We start from the raw sequence: 13,035 nt of genomic DNA, 5'->3' as shown, positions 1-13,035 counted from the left end.
GATATATATTAATTTAAGGTCGCCAAGGAATTCAGCTATGTAATTCCTAAATGAAAACTCAAGTCAGCCGTCAGCCTTTTATAGAGTTTAATTACAAACAGGAGGAAGAAAGGAATTAGAGATAGAGAGAGAGAGAGAGAGAAAGGGGAGAGAAGGGAATAGGGCTTAAATACCCCCTCTGTTTAGGCTGGGCCAAAAGGCCCAAGCCCTTAGATAGCTGGGGCAAAGAAAGGAGATCAGTCCCTTTTACTCACGTGATTACTCACGTGACCAAAATGGAGAAACAGTCTCTGGGGCCTCCACCTCCAGCTTCCTTCAGAGCAAGCTTCTCAGAGCACCTCTCCAACCACTCAGAGCCAAAACTCTCCCACCCCTCTCAGTCCTCAGACCCCTCTATCTTTAAGGAAACCATCCAAGTTCCCTCCCCTCAGTTCTCACATCTACCAATCACTGTCTATCATTTTCCCTGTGCCAATGGTGGCTCTAGCTTAACCCAGGACCGCCCAGAGGTCTGTGGCTTTGCACATGTCTGTTGGAGGTCATATTCTCAAATAATTAAATCTTGATCTTTTGCTACAGCCCTTCCTAAATCCTGTTACCCTGAGTTGGGTAGAGATTGGAATAATTAAATTTTGATCTATGCTGCAGCCCTTCCTAAATCCTGTTAGGACTGAATAGGGTGGAGATTGCAATTTCCAAGACTTGGTCCTCTCATTCCAAGTATCTCCATTGTATCAATTCTAAAATCAATCATGACTCAAAGAAATTCCTGTTCTATGCTTAAGCATAGGTCAAAGTCCTTTCCATTGTTCAGCAAAAGGTTTCTGTCCTAAAGTAATCTTAAGAAGGGAGGAGGAGGAACCTCCCATGCCAATGGGGTTCACATTCCAATAGCCAAGACCCACTATCAATAGGAAATTTTTCAAGTATGAAATTTCCCAATGGTGAAATTTCCAACATTTATAAGTCTAAGAAATTTTAAGGTTTACATGGGTGAGCAAAGCCCTGGTTCACCCGGGGTCGATGACCCGATGGCTACCCTCACAAGGTTTAGCCGGCCTGTCGAAGCTGTTGCCTGGGGTGTGGTTAATATGACAGAAAAGGAAAATGATAAATGGTGGAGGAGATGTGGGAAAATTGAGGCACAGGAGTAAATTGATCCAACTATGAAAGCAATTTGGAACTATACCCAAAGGGCAATAAAAATGTGTGTATCTTTCTGACCTAGATATCACTCTATGTATCCCAAAGAGATAAATAAATAAGGAAAGGGGGAAAGGCTTTTGTATACACAAATATTTATGGAAGCTTCTTTTTGTGATGGCAAAGAATTGGAAATTGAGAGGATATCCATTAATTGGGGAATGGCTGAACAAATTGTGGGGTATGTGATGGTGGTGGAATACTATTGTGCTATAAGAAATGTGTTTTGAATTGTGTTTGAGTTCTTCCAAAGCCTGTGTCCAATTCACTGAAGTTTCTGTGTTTTTGCTTGGTGTTCCTTGATCCTCCTCTGTTACATTTGCTCTTTGTTCATTGCCTGGATAGAAGCTGTTGATTGTAATTTCTTTTTTTTTTTCTGTTGTTTGTTCATACTTGCCCCTTCTTTCCCCCCTGTAGTTGCCTGTAGTCTTGCTCCTCTCATTATGTGTTGGATCTGTGGGTTCGGGCTTTTCTGTCAGCCTTCACCCTTGGAGTTGGCAAGACTCTCAGAGCAGTCTGTGGGGGAGGGGTGTTGGAGCTTGAGTTTCCCTGCCCTCTGAAGGCTTGATAAGATTAAGGAATTGATCTTGCAGAGCTGGATGTGCCCTGAGCCCAAAACCTCAGGAAGGGGAGGGGGGCAATATGGAGTGTTTCAGCTGTGATTGGGCTGCCTTCTCTGAGGTTCTCCTCCAGCTGCCTCCCCGCCACCTGTGTTCAAAGCCCTGAGCCTAGCACAGCCTTGCCCACAAGGTACTCCCTCCAGACTAGTGCCCTTGCCCACCCAGAGATTCAGTCACTGCTGGAGGCTCAGTACTGTAGGTGGGGAGGGGTCCTGGGACCTTCCTTTTTCCTTCCCCTTAAACCCCAATATTCTCAAATTCAGGCTTTTTGGGGGTGTACCTTTTAAGTTGAGTCCAGCAGTAGGGTTCCTTAGCTCTTTCCTGTTGTTAGATTTGGTTTTCAGTCCCCTAGGAGAATTGTTTTTAATTGGTGAGGAACGGTTTTCAGAGGTCTGAACTTTCACTGCCTCTACACCACCATCTTGACTCTACCTCCCTGTACTATAAGAAATGATGAGCAGGATGCTTTCAGAAGCATCAGGAGAGGTTTTGAACTGATGCAAAGTGAATAGAGACAGAACATTGTACACAGTAACAGTCATATTGTACAGTGATTTAACTATAAATGATTTAACTATTCTCAACAATATAAAGATCCATGGTAAGAACCTATGATGAAAAATGCTATCTATCTCCAGAGAAAGAATTGACGGAATCTGAATGCAGATTGAAACCTACTGATTAAAAAGTTAAAGACTTTATTTTTCTAGAAATTTTTTTCTCTATCTATCTTCTTTCATAGCCCAATTAATATGAAAATGTTTTGCATGACTACAGATATATAACCTTTATCAAATACCTTGCCTTTTCAAAAAGAGGAGGTGGGGACATGAGAAGAGAATTTGGAACTCAAATTTTTTTTAAAAGATTAAAATTGTTATATGTAATTGGAAAAAGTTAATTTAAAAAAAAATTAAGGTCAGATAAATACCAAATGAAGACAAGGCTCCCAATAAAAGAGATTAAGACTACTTGAGATTTCTAGGACTCCAGGTAGACTTTTCCTATTGTAATCTAAAGATCTCAGAGAGGTTGATTAGATTTATGTCACAAAGAAGGTAAGCGGTTTAGGACTGTTTGAAAATGAAAGGAAAATTTGAACAGCTAATATAGTTTGTTCTATGCACACTGCTAAACACCTTACTAGGCACCCTGCTAGGCACTAGCATTTTAAGAATTCAAAAGCCACACTTTTCATAATAGCTAATATGTTCCCATTGGGCACAGTAATGCAGTGGTTTTGGTATATAAGCATTCAAATAGGCAAAGATTGTGCTAAAGAAACTAGACTGACTTTTAAGGAAATGCACTGTAAAAAAAGATTGTTCTAGCCTCTAAGAAAGAAAAAAATAGTTTTGAAAATTAGAATATCCAATAAAGAGTCCATAATGGAGTATCTCTAGAATGTCCCCACAAATAAATAAGGTAGTTTCCCCACCAAGCAGTTTCTTCTTTACTGGAATTCCACATTTGCTCCAATCTCAGGGAATGGCTTTGTTTTTCAAGTAGAATGACATTTTATAGATAAATCTTCAGGGCATGACTAAGATTTTTCATCCTATTCAAAGAGTTTATCCAAGGATTTTTTACCCATAGTCCAAAGCCTGATTGAGGATTGAGACCTCTCAGTCTTTCAAATAATCATTTTAATCACTCACTTGCCACTTTCAGTAGGGTGAAGTGACTCATTTATTCAGTCAACATCTCACTCTTACATCAGAAAAAATCCCTGTATAACCCAGTGGAGTAAGGAAGTCACAATATCAACCAAGAAATCTACCAAGACATTTCCTAGAGTGCCTTCCTTGTAAACAGTTTGGTGAGTAGCAATGGGCATCTGACAGTGAATCTAAATAAGAGCCAATAAACTAGGCTCTACCCAAAGTGAGGCAGTCTTTCAGTTTCCACACCACCACTCTAAAGACTTAGATGCAATCAGTATAGGCAGTAGAAGAGTTACCAGAGGCTAGAATAAAGGAAACCAATATTGCAACTAGGACCAAAAGAAACCATTTGGCAAAGGATTATCTTCTAATGGCTCACACAGATTATGAACTGCCTCTGCAAAAGGACTCAACCTGTTCTTCTTGATAGGATCCAGCAGCAAAAAGAACAAAGTTCGAGTTCAACAAAGGGGTATCTTTTCAGATCCATGAGAGGTCAAGGACAGAAATGAGGCTATGAGGTTCCCTGTAGAGAAGGGAAAGCAGGGTTGGGACCAGGACATCTAGTCTAGGTGATACAGCCTACTGATAACAGACAGCACCACTTTCATTTTACCAGGTATTTGAAAAGTGGTGAGTTTGTCTTCAGAAAGAGAGTTTTTAAAGATTAGGGAATAGCACCAGGAAGTGGGGCCTGAAAGATCAGGGTTTCTGCAAATTCAACAAGAGAGGCACCAACCATACCTAGAGGAAAGAGAAAATTGCTCTTAACTGGTCAGGAGCTATGCTATAATTCATAGGCTACTGTTGTAGTTCAGCCATGTCCTCATTAGGGAGTGCTTTGCCATTTCCTTCTCCAGATATTTTACAGATGAGGAAAGTGAGGCAAATAGGGTTAAGTGCCTTGACCAACATCACCCAGCTAGTTAATATCTGAAGGCAGAGTTGAAATAAGGAAGATTAATCTTCCTGGATCCTTAGGGGCCAGGTGAGAACATCTATGAACCTCCGTCCTTCCCTCCCTCAGTCCCTTCCTTACAAGTTCTGCCTTATACTTTTATCACACAAGTAAGTGTGTGCCTTTTCCAGAGCTAGCAGCCAATGGCTCTTCCATTTTTTTTGGTTCCAATGAATTACACTTTCAATGCCAGTGTAAATAATGATCAAGTGAAGAAACAGGGGCAAACTGCTAGAGACATCTCATAGACTCAGTGCTGTATGATTGTATAAAGTGCTTCTGGATTTAACAACGGAAAGCTGTCAAACACATCTGTACTTCTAAAACAAAGAGCAAAGGCATTCCAGAAGATACCACATTGGAGTCCTTCCTTCCCAGGTGGATTTTTTGCACTCAGTACTCCCCTCTGAGCCTCCAGGGTGCCAGCCTTCCATCCATGCAAAGCCTCCTGGTTGCTCTTCAGGTAAGGGATTGTAATTGGGATCATCATTCTGTGTATTAAAAATTACCTTCAAAACAGCAGGCATTTTCAGTGTCCTTATTCTTGCCTTCTTCCAAGGAAAAATATGTGTCCAACTATACTTCCCAAGAGATTCCCAATGATCAAGTCATGAGTCCTCAGGGCAGAAAGGGAGCCTGGAAGTTGAGAATACCAAATAACTTCATTCTAACATATGTAGACAACATGTTAATAAAATCCTGGCCTACACAAACCAAACTTACCAGAAACCAGAGTTATTAAGAGTCCTCCTAAAAAGAATATATATACAAAGTCTGCTGTCCTGCCTCAGAAAGAGCCTTCTTCAAGCAATCAGCAATAATTGCAATATAAGAAAATCATATTAAATAAATAATTGAGTCCAATTTGTCCAAAGAATGAGAAATTAGTGATTAATCTCCATACCCATAAGTTCTGGAAGAGTATTGATATAGATAGCTAGAAGGACAAGATCAGCTCCAATTGCTGGCAAGGACCCAGAGGGTCAGGAGGTCTCACCCCTCAGCCAGCCAGCCCCCAGTCTCTGCCCCAAGCCCATCAACTGAGCAAATCCTTTTTTCTCCTGGCAGTACAAAGTAAAAGGTTTTGCTTAATCAGGTAGTCCTAGTACTGAGGTTCTAGTCAATACCTGCTTAGTGAGGGTAAAAGCCACTTCACTCCCCAGTGACCAAAGTAGAACCTCCAGGGGTGGTGGTGACTAGGGTTGTCTTTTTCAGGGGCTTACTAATTAACTGTAGTGAGTACTTTTGGCACAGCCTCCCAGAGCAAGGCTGGCTACATTAACCCCTTAGAATTCTAGGCTACTTGGGAGGGAGTTGTGTTGTCTCTCCTCTACTGATACTGGCTTGAGTCCTCACTGGTTGTATTCCTACCACTGTTAGACGCCACTCCCTGGCACCCTAGTTCCACTTAACCACTGTACTTCAAATATATAGCAAAAACAAAAGTGCACACATTTATTGGTCTTCTATCCCAATTCCATCTCTTAGAATAGTGGGCTTAGTTAGATAGAGTCTCCTCAGTTCTTCTACAGCATTAGTCCCATCAAGTTCAAGCCCATATGTAGCCTTGCTGTCAGATGAGTCCTGGTCTCAGTTACAACTAGGCTAGATCTTGAAAACCACTTTAAAAGGTCACTCTATTCCTCAGGTCATTGTGGCTAAGCTACCTGCCAGAATTGGATGCTGGGACATGGTGCTGCCCAAAGATTCATTCTTCTGACTTTTTTGAAACTCGAGGTCAGTCTCCAATCCCTTCATCTAAAAGAGAAAAAGAACAATGGCAAAGGACCAAAGACAATTTCATTGAGTCACACAGTGGCCTTAAGGGAGAGAACCTAAAGCCTCCTCCCCTTACAGCATTGTCTCTCATGGATGTTATCAGCTAAGGAGTTAAAGCAAGAGAGATCAGAGGAGATAGCCTTAGACAGATGGAGTTACGTTGGCCCTCTAACTTTTAAGGGCTCTGTAGTCCTCAAAAGGCAAGGCTAGAGAATGGCTGCAAAGGTAGATCTTATAATTTTCCAATGAAGAGGAAGCTAGGAGAAGGTCATTACATACTGAATTAAAGCAGAATCATGCTGAAATATTGTATCATCAAGATCTTTCTGGAGTATCTGTGAGAACAATGAAGAAGAATCTATTACTTTATAACAACCTCATCCAAGTATACTGTAGCTCTTGAGGGTGGCTCTCTATCCACTGAGTCACTTAGCTGCTCCTAATACTAAGTTTAAAAAAAAATGAATAATAAGTCAGTTTGATGCCATCCTTTGCCTCTGGGCCCAGATTTTAAATTCATATATTCTGCTAGGTAAAGCTGTGCATAGAGTGCCAGTCCTGAAGTCAGGAATATTCCATCATCCTGAATTCAAATGTGACTTTAGATATTATTTGGATAACCCTGGGCAAGTCACTTAACCCTGTTTGCCTCCATTTCCTAACCTGTAAAATGAGCTGAAGAAGGAAATAAAAAAACACTCTAGTATCTCTGCCAAGTCACAAAGAGTTGTGCATGATGGAAAAAAAATATTAAGCTCTGAGTGATCAAAAAAGAGTAAGATGCCAGAGATCCAGAAAATGCTATTTATACCAGAATTTGCTGTCAGATAAGTTCAGTGCACCAGTGGGGCTCCTAGAAGCAACTTCCTTGACCCAGTCCAGCTATGGTTACATTAGCCAGCAGCTGAAATGTTACGTTCTGCATTGAGGGAGTGACTCGGTCAGTTGCTACAATGCCTTCAAAAATGGAGTTGGGGAGGTAGAGTCAAGATGGCAGCATAGAGGCAGTGAAAGTTCAGACCTCTGAAAACCCTTCCTTACCAATTACAAACTAAATGCTCCTAGGGTACTGAAAATCAAACCTAACAACAAGACAGAGCCAAGGAACCCTCTTGCTGGACTCAACTTAAAGGTATGCCCCCCCCCAAAAGCCTGAATTCAAGAACACTTCAGTTTAAGGGGAAGGAAGAAGGAAGGTCCCAGGACCCCTCCCCCACCTAGAGCACTAAGCCTCCAGCGGCAGCTGAAACCTCTGGGCGGGCAAAGGAGCTGGTCTGGAGGGAATACATTGCGAGCAAAGCTGTGCCAGGCTCAGAGCGTCCAACACAGGCAATGGGGAAGCAGTAAGAGAAGGAGTGCAGAGCAGGCAGCCTAGTTGCAGCAGTGGAGACCCTCCATATTGCTACCCCCCTCCAGGAGGTTTTGGCCTCAGGGCACATCCAGCCCAACCTAACTGGACTTAATCCCATCAAAATCTTCAGAGGGCAGGGAAGCTCAAGCTCCAAAACTCCCCTACAGACTATGCTGAGAGATTTGCTGACAAAGCTCCAAGAGGGAAGACTGACAGAAAAACCCAAAACAAGAGAGAGAGAGAGAGAGAGAGAGAGAGAGAGAGAGGAGCAAGAGTACAGGCAACTGCAGGGAGTAAAGAAGGGGTAAATATGAGCAAACAACACTAAAAGAAAAAAAATACAATCAACAGCTTCTATACAGGCAATGAACAAAGAAGAAACAGAACAGAGAAGGAGGAAGGAACACCAAGCAATAAAACAGAAAACCCAGAAAATTGGATACAGACTTTGGAAGAACTCAAAATACAATTCAAAACACAATTAAGAGAGGCTGAAGACAACTGGGAAAAGAAATTAAAAAATAAGATAAGTCATCTGGAAACAGAAAACAGTGTCTTGAAAGCCAAAATCAATCAGCTTGAAAATGAGGCAAAGGAGATGAAAGATCAGAAGAAGGATGACCAAAAAGCCAGGGATGAAATCCAGTCTTTAAGAACCAAAATACAACAATTAGAAGCAAGTGGCTTCACAAGGCAGCAGGACACTATAAAACAAAATCAAAAGAACGAAAAAATTGAGGAAAATATGAAGCAAAAATGAAGTTGGTAGTGAATGAACAGGTCAGCTAAGAGGCACAGTGGATAGAGTGCTAAGACCTGAAGAAAAAAAGACTTGAGTTCAAATATGATCTCAAATTTACTAGCTGTGTGACCATGGGCAAGCCACTTATCCCTATATGCCTCAGTTCCTCATCTGTAAAAATGAGCTGGAGAAGGAAATGGCAAAGCACTCCAGTATCTTTGCTAAGAAAAGCTCAAATGAGGTCAGGAAGAGTCAGAAACAACTGAAGAAATGACTGAACAACAAGTGAATGAAAGCTTTGTAACAGCAACTTGAGTTTCAGTCCACCATCCTCAGGGACTGATTCAGGGAAGTATTTCTATACTCTGACTCTTATTATCTCTTTTAAGTAAATATTCTTTTGTAAAAGTTAATTAATGTTCATTAGTAAAATGGCATGGAGGCATTAATCAATGGGGCAATCAATGATATTGGGGAGATACGAAGTTTAATTGATTGATTAATATTGGGGAGAATATGCTATAATAAAAGTTCAAGCTAATCATAGTAAAAAGATAGCCTGGGGGGCAGTTAGGTGCCACAGTAGATTAAGAGCCAGATGCAATGATGGGAGATCCTTAGTTCAAAGTTTACCTCTGGCACTTCCTAGCTGTGTGACCCTGGGCAAGTTACTTTACCCATGTTGCCCAGCCCTTACCACTCTTTTGCCTTGGAACCTATACCGAGTATTAATTCTAACATAGAAGGTAGATTTTTTTTTTAATAAAGAAAAGAAAAGGGGCAGCTCAGTGGATTGAGAGCCAGATCTAGAGATGGGAGGTCCTAGGTTCAAATCTGGCCTCAGACACTTCCTAGCTGTATGACCCTGGGCAAGTCACTTAACCCCCATTGCCTAGCCCTTACCACTCTTCTGCTTTGGAACCAATACACAGTACTGATTCTAAGATGGAAGGTCAGGCTTCAAACTAAAAAAAAAAGAAAGAAAAGGAAAATTCCTCAATTCCACAGGGTTACCCTTAGAAATCTGAGGGTTTCATAGTCAGCCTCACTCTAGGTAACAGAGTTATCAATGTGAAAGGGAGTTGGGATAAAGATCCTCAGAACCTATATAGGCTACTTAAGCCTTTCCATATACAAAACAGAAATGAAATTGAGGATTATATATGAAGCCATGTATCGCTATCATATATAACATGTTTTTCTTTTCAAGTATATGAGAAATTGACTGTGATTTTTGAAGCTATCCTACTTGTCTTTGTTTCTAACCAAACTTCCTTCTGTTTTTTTTCTGTGAATTAAAAAAAATGATTCAAAAACATTGTTTTCTTTTAAAATTTTTGGTAACCCTACTGCTATACTTACTCTCTCTCAGGCCCCTACTGCATTGGGAAAAAAGGTGATACATGTGTATTAACTATCCAGATTCAAGTAAAACAATCTCTCACATTGTTTCTGTGTGTCACAAAAAGTAAATGACATTATTCATCTTAAGTCTATTAACTCTGAGCCAGAAAACAGATAGCAGGTTCCATCGATACTCTGACTTTCATCTTCACATCTTTCCCCCAGAAAACTTAGACTCTGACCTGGAATCATGGAGGATTTTTATAAGGGGAAATTTCTCCTTATCTTTCTCAGATTCAGGCGTCCATCTTACTTCCCAATGATTTCTAGACTTTGCCATGAACCACCACCAGGCTTTCCAGTCTTGATATGTATGTAGTCTTCCCATATTAAAATATAAGATCCTTGAGTCAGTTAGGTAGCACAGTAGATAGAGCTAGGCCTGGAGTCTTGAAGACCTTGGTTCAAATCTAGTCTCAGACACTTCCTGGCTCCTGGGCAAGTCACTTAACCTCCAGTGCCTAGTCCTTACTGCTCTTTAATGTACAGATTCTAAGACAGAAGGTGAAGGTTAAAAAAAAAAAGTAAGATCCTTGAGAGCAGGGGACTACCTTACTTGCTTGTATTTATATAACCAAATCAATAATTAAAGGAAGAAATAAGGATATTACAGCTTCCAGAGAATTCTAAAGAAAAACTAAAATTGGCAGAACGTCATTTTAACAGTTATTTTGAAATTACATATTTTCCCTGCAATGAGCATTTTTCTACCATCACAGAAGAATAGAAAAAGATGACTGTATACAAAATTGTGAATGTTCATTTCATATAGCTTGCTTTTGAAAAAATTGGTAATAAGTTCAATCTTACTTTCAAAATTATACTACTTGAGTTTTCAGAAGCAATCAAAGCTATCAGTCTTCATAAAAATACTTTCAATCACCGCTGACTAGAGAAATGCAAATTAAAACAACTTTGAGATACTATCTATCTATCTATCTATCTATCTATCTATCTATCTATCTATCTATCTATCTACTATCTCACAACTTTCAGAAGACCTGAATTCAAATCCTGGGCTAGTCACTTGACTTTGTTTGCCTCAGTCTCCTCACCTGTAAAATAAACTGGAGAAGGAAATGGCAAATCCCTCCAGTATCTTTATCTGTCCTCTAAATAGAATCACAAAGAGATGAACACAACTGAACTGACCAAACCGCAAAGGACAATATTGTTCCTTCTCCTAAATCTCCATCTCCCCTAATTGAAAGGAGAAACCAACCAAGAATTCAGTGAGATAAGGGAGATGACAGACAAATAATGATGTACAACAAGATATGTACAAGATAAACTGGAGATAATCACATAGAGAAGACACAAGTATTCATGGAACTCAGGAAAAGCTTCCTGTAGAAGGTGAGATTTTATCTGGGACTTGAAAGAAGCTAGGGAAGATAGTAAGCAGAGATGAGGAGGAGAGAATCCCAGGCAAGTATACCAAGTAAGTATATTCAAGCAAATCAAACCTTATGGTGGCCAAGTCTTTTCTGCATCTCTAGTTCCTCACCTACCTCTCTCAGGAAATGGGTAACAGACTACATCTTCTGTGACATAATTAGTCATTGCTATGATCAGAGTTCTCAAGTCTTTCAGAGTTAGTTTTCTTTAGGAGGTTCCTTTTGGTTTCCCTCACTTAACCACATCAGTTTACATTTCCCAGGATCCTCTGAAACAGTATCTTTTGTCATTTCTTATAGTGCAATAATATTTGATTCTATATTTGTGTGCCATCATTCATTCAGTTATAATTCCCATATGGTTCCAATTCTTTTCATTTTCTTTTAATCCCCCTTCAGGGTCAGGAAGTTTGTTTTGATTCCAACTACTCTGTCCTCAATATTCTCCTCCCTCTTAACATTCCCTCTCCCAGTGGGTCCTTCTAGACCTCTCTGCAATCTCTGATGCTGTTGCTTATCTTTTCTTTTTCTTTTTGTTTTTTTATACTATTCTCTTTCTCCTGGTTCCCATTCTTGTCTGACTACTCCTTCCCAGTTTCCGTTGGACCAGAAAGAAGTCTGATTCCTGTCATTAACCATGAATGTCCTACAAAAGCTCAGTTTATACCCTCAAAGGTATTGCCCTTGAAGATCTCATCAGAATCAGTGGATTCTATGGTAATTTCTATTCAGATGATTCTCAGATCTATTTATCCAGCCCTTACCTCTTTCCTGATCTCCATTCTTATATTTCCATCCGCCTATTTAATGGACATTTCTAAGTAAATGATCTGTAGGTATCTTAAACTCAATATGTCCAAAAGTTAATTCTTCTTTTATGCAAAGTCTTCCTCTCTTTCTAACTTTCTTATTACTTATTATCACAGGTACCATTCACCCAGTCTTGAAGCCTATCTCACCTATGATCAAATGAGATCAGATCTGTAAAGCATGTGCCTGACACATAGTAGGTACTATATAAGTACTCATTCCCTTCTCCTTCCCCCTTCTTCCCCTCTATACTTCACATCTCTGACCAGTTGCCAACTCCTAGGGATTCTACCTTGGTAGTATCTCTTGCCTCTTCTCTGACACTGCCCTGATACAGGACTCCATCACCTCACATCTGAATTCTTATAATAGCCTTTCTGGCTGGTCTTCCTGCCTTAAATCTCTGTCCCCTCCACACTATATATTCAATAAACTTTGGTGGCTTTCTATTACCCTTCAGATCAAATCTAAATTCCTCTTTTTTTAGAAAGGCTTTTAAAGCCCTTCATAACCTGACACCCTCCTACTTTCCCAGTCACATTACATGTTACTATTCCTCATACACTCTGCAAACCCATGACATGGGCTTCCTTGCCTTTCTGTCTGCCCTTGATGATGCACTTTGACTAGCTGTCCCTGTGCCTAGAATTCTCTCCTCCCTCATCCCCATCTCATCTTCACTAGCTTCTTTCAAGTCCCAGATAAAGTCCCATCACCTACAGGAAGCTTTCCTGATTTTTAGTAACCTTCTCAATGTGATTATCTCCTGTGAATATCTTTTTTTGAGGTGGCAAAGAATAGGAATCTGAAGGGGTATCCATGTGCTGAGGAGTAGATGCACAAGTGATGCTATATAAAGGTGGTGGCATACTGTTGTGTTGAATTCTTACCAGAGGATTCCAGAGGACTGATGATGAAACCTGCTCCCATATCTTCTTCCTGATAGAGAGAGGGAAGGGACTCAGAATGCAGAATGAAACAAATATTTTTTGGAGCTGGTCAATGTGGAAATTAAAAAAAATTATTTAGAATATTTTCCCATAGTTACAGGATTCATGTTCTTTTCCTCCCCTCTTTGCTCCCCCCTCCCAGAGCTGACAAGCAGTT

At 40.3% G+C, this 13,035-nt stretch overlaps 1 pseudogene; it reads right to left on the bottom strand.

Moving 5' to 3' along the window:
- Positions 1 to 4,732: 4,732 nt before the first annotated feature.
- Positions 4,733 to 12,797, bottom strand: LOC103103739 (derlin-2-like; annotated as a pseudogene).
- Between the last annotated feature and the right edge of the window lie 238 nt (positions 12,798 to 13,035).

Source organism: Monodelphis domestica, chromosome 5 (assembly GCF_027887165.1).
Source record: "Monodelphis domestica isolate mMonDom1 chromosome 5, mMonDom1.pri, whole genome shotgun sequence".
In the NCBI taxonomy this organism is placed as follows: Eukaryota; Metazoa; Chordata; class Mammalia; order Didelphimorphia; family Didelphidae; genus Monodelphis; species Monodelphis domestica.
Note: the sequence above shows the minus strand (reverse complement) of the source record. Positions and strands in the feature narration are given on the sequence as shown.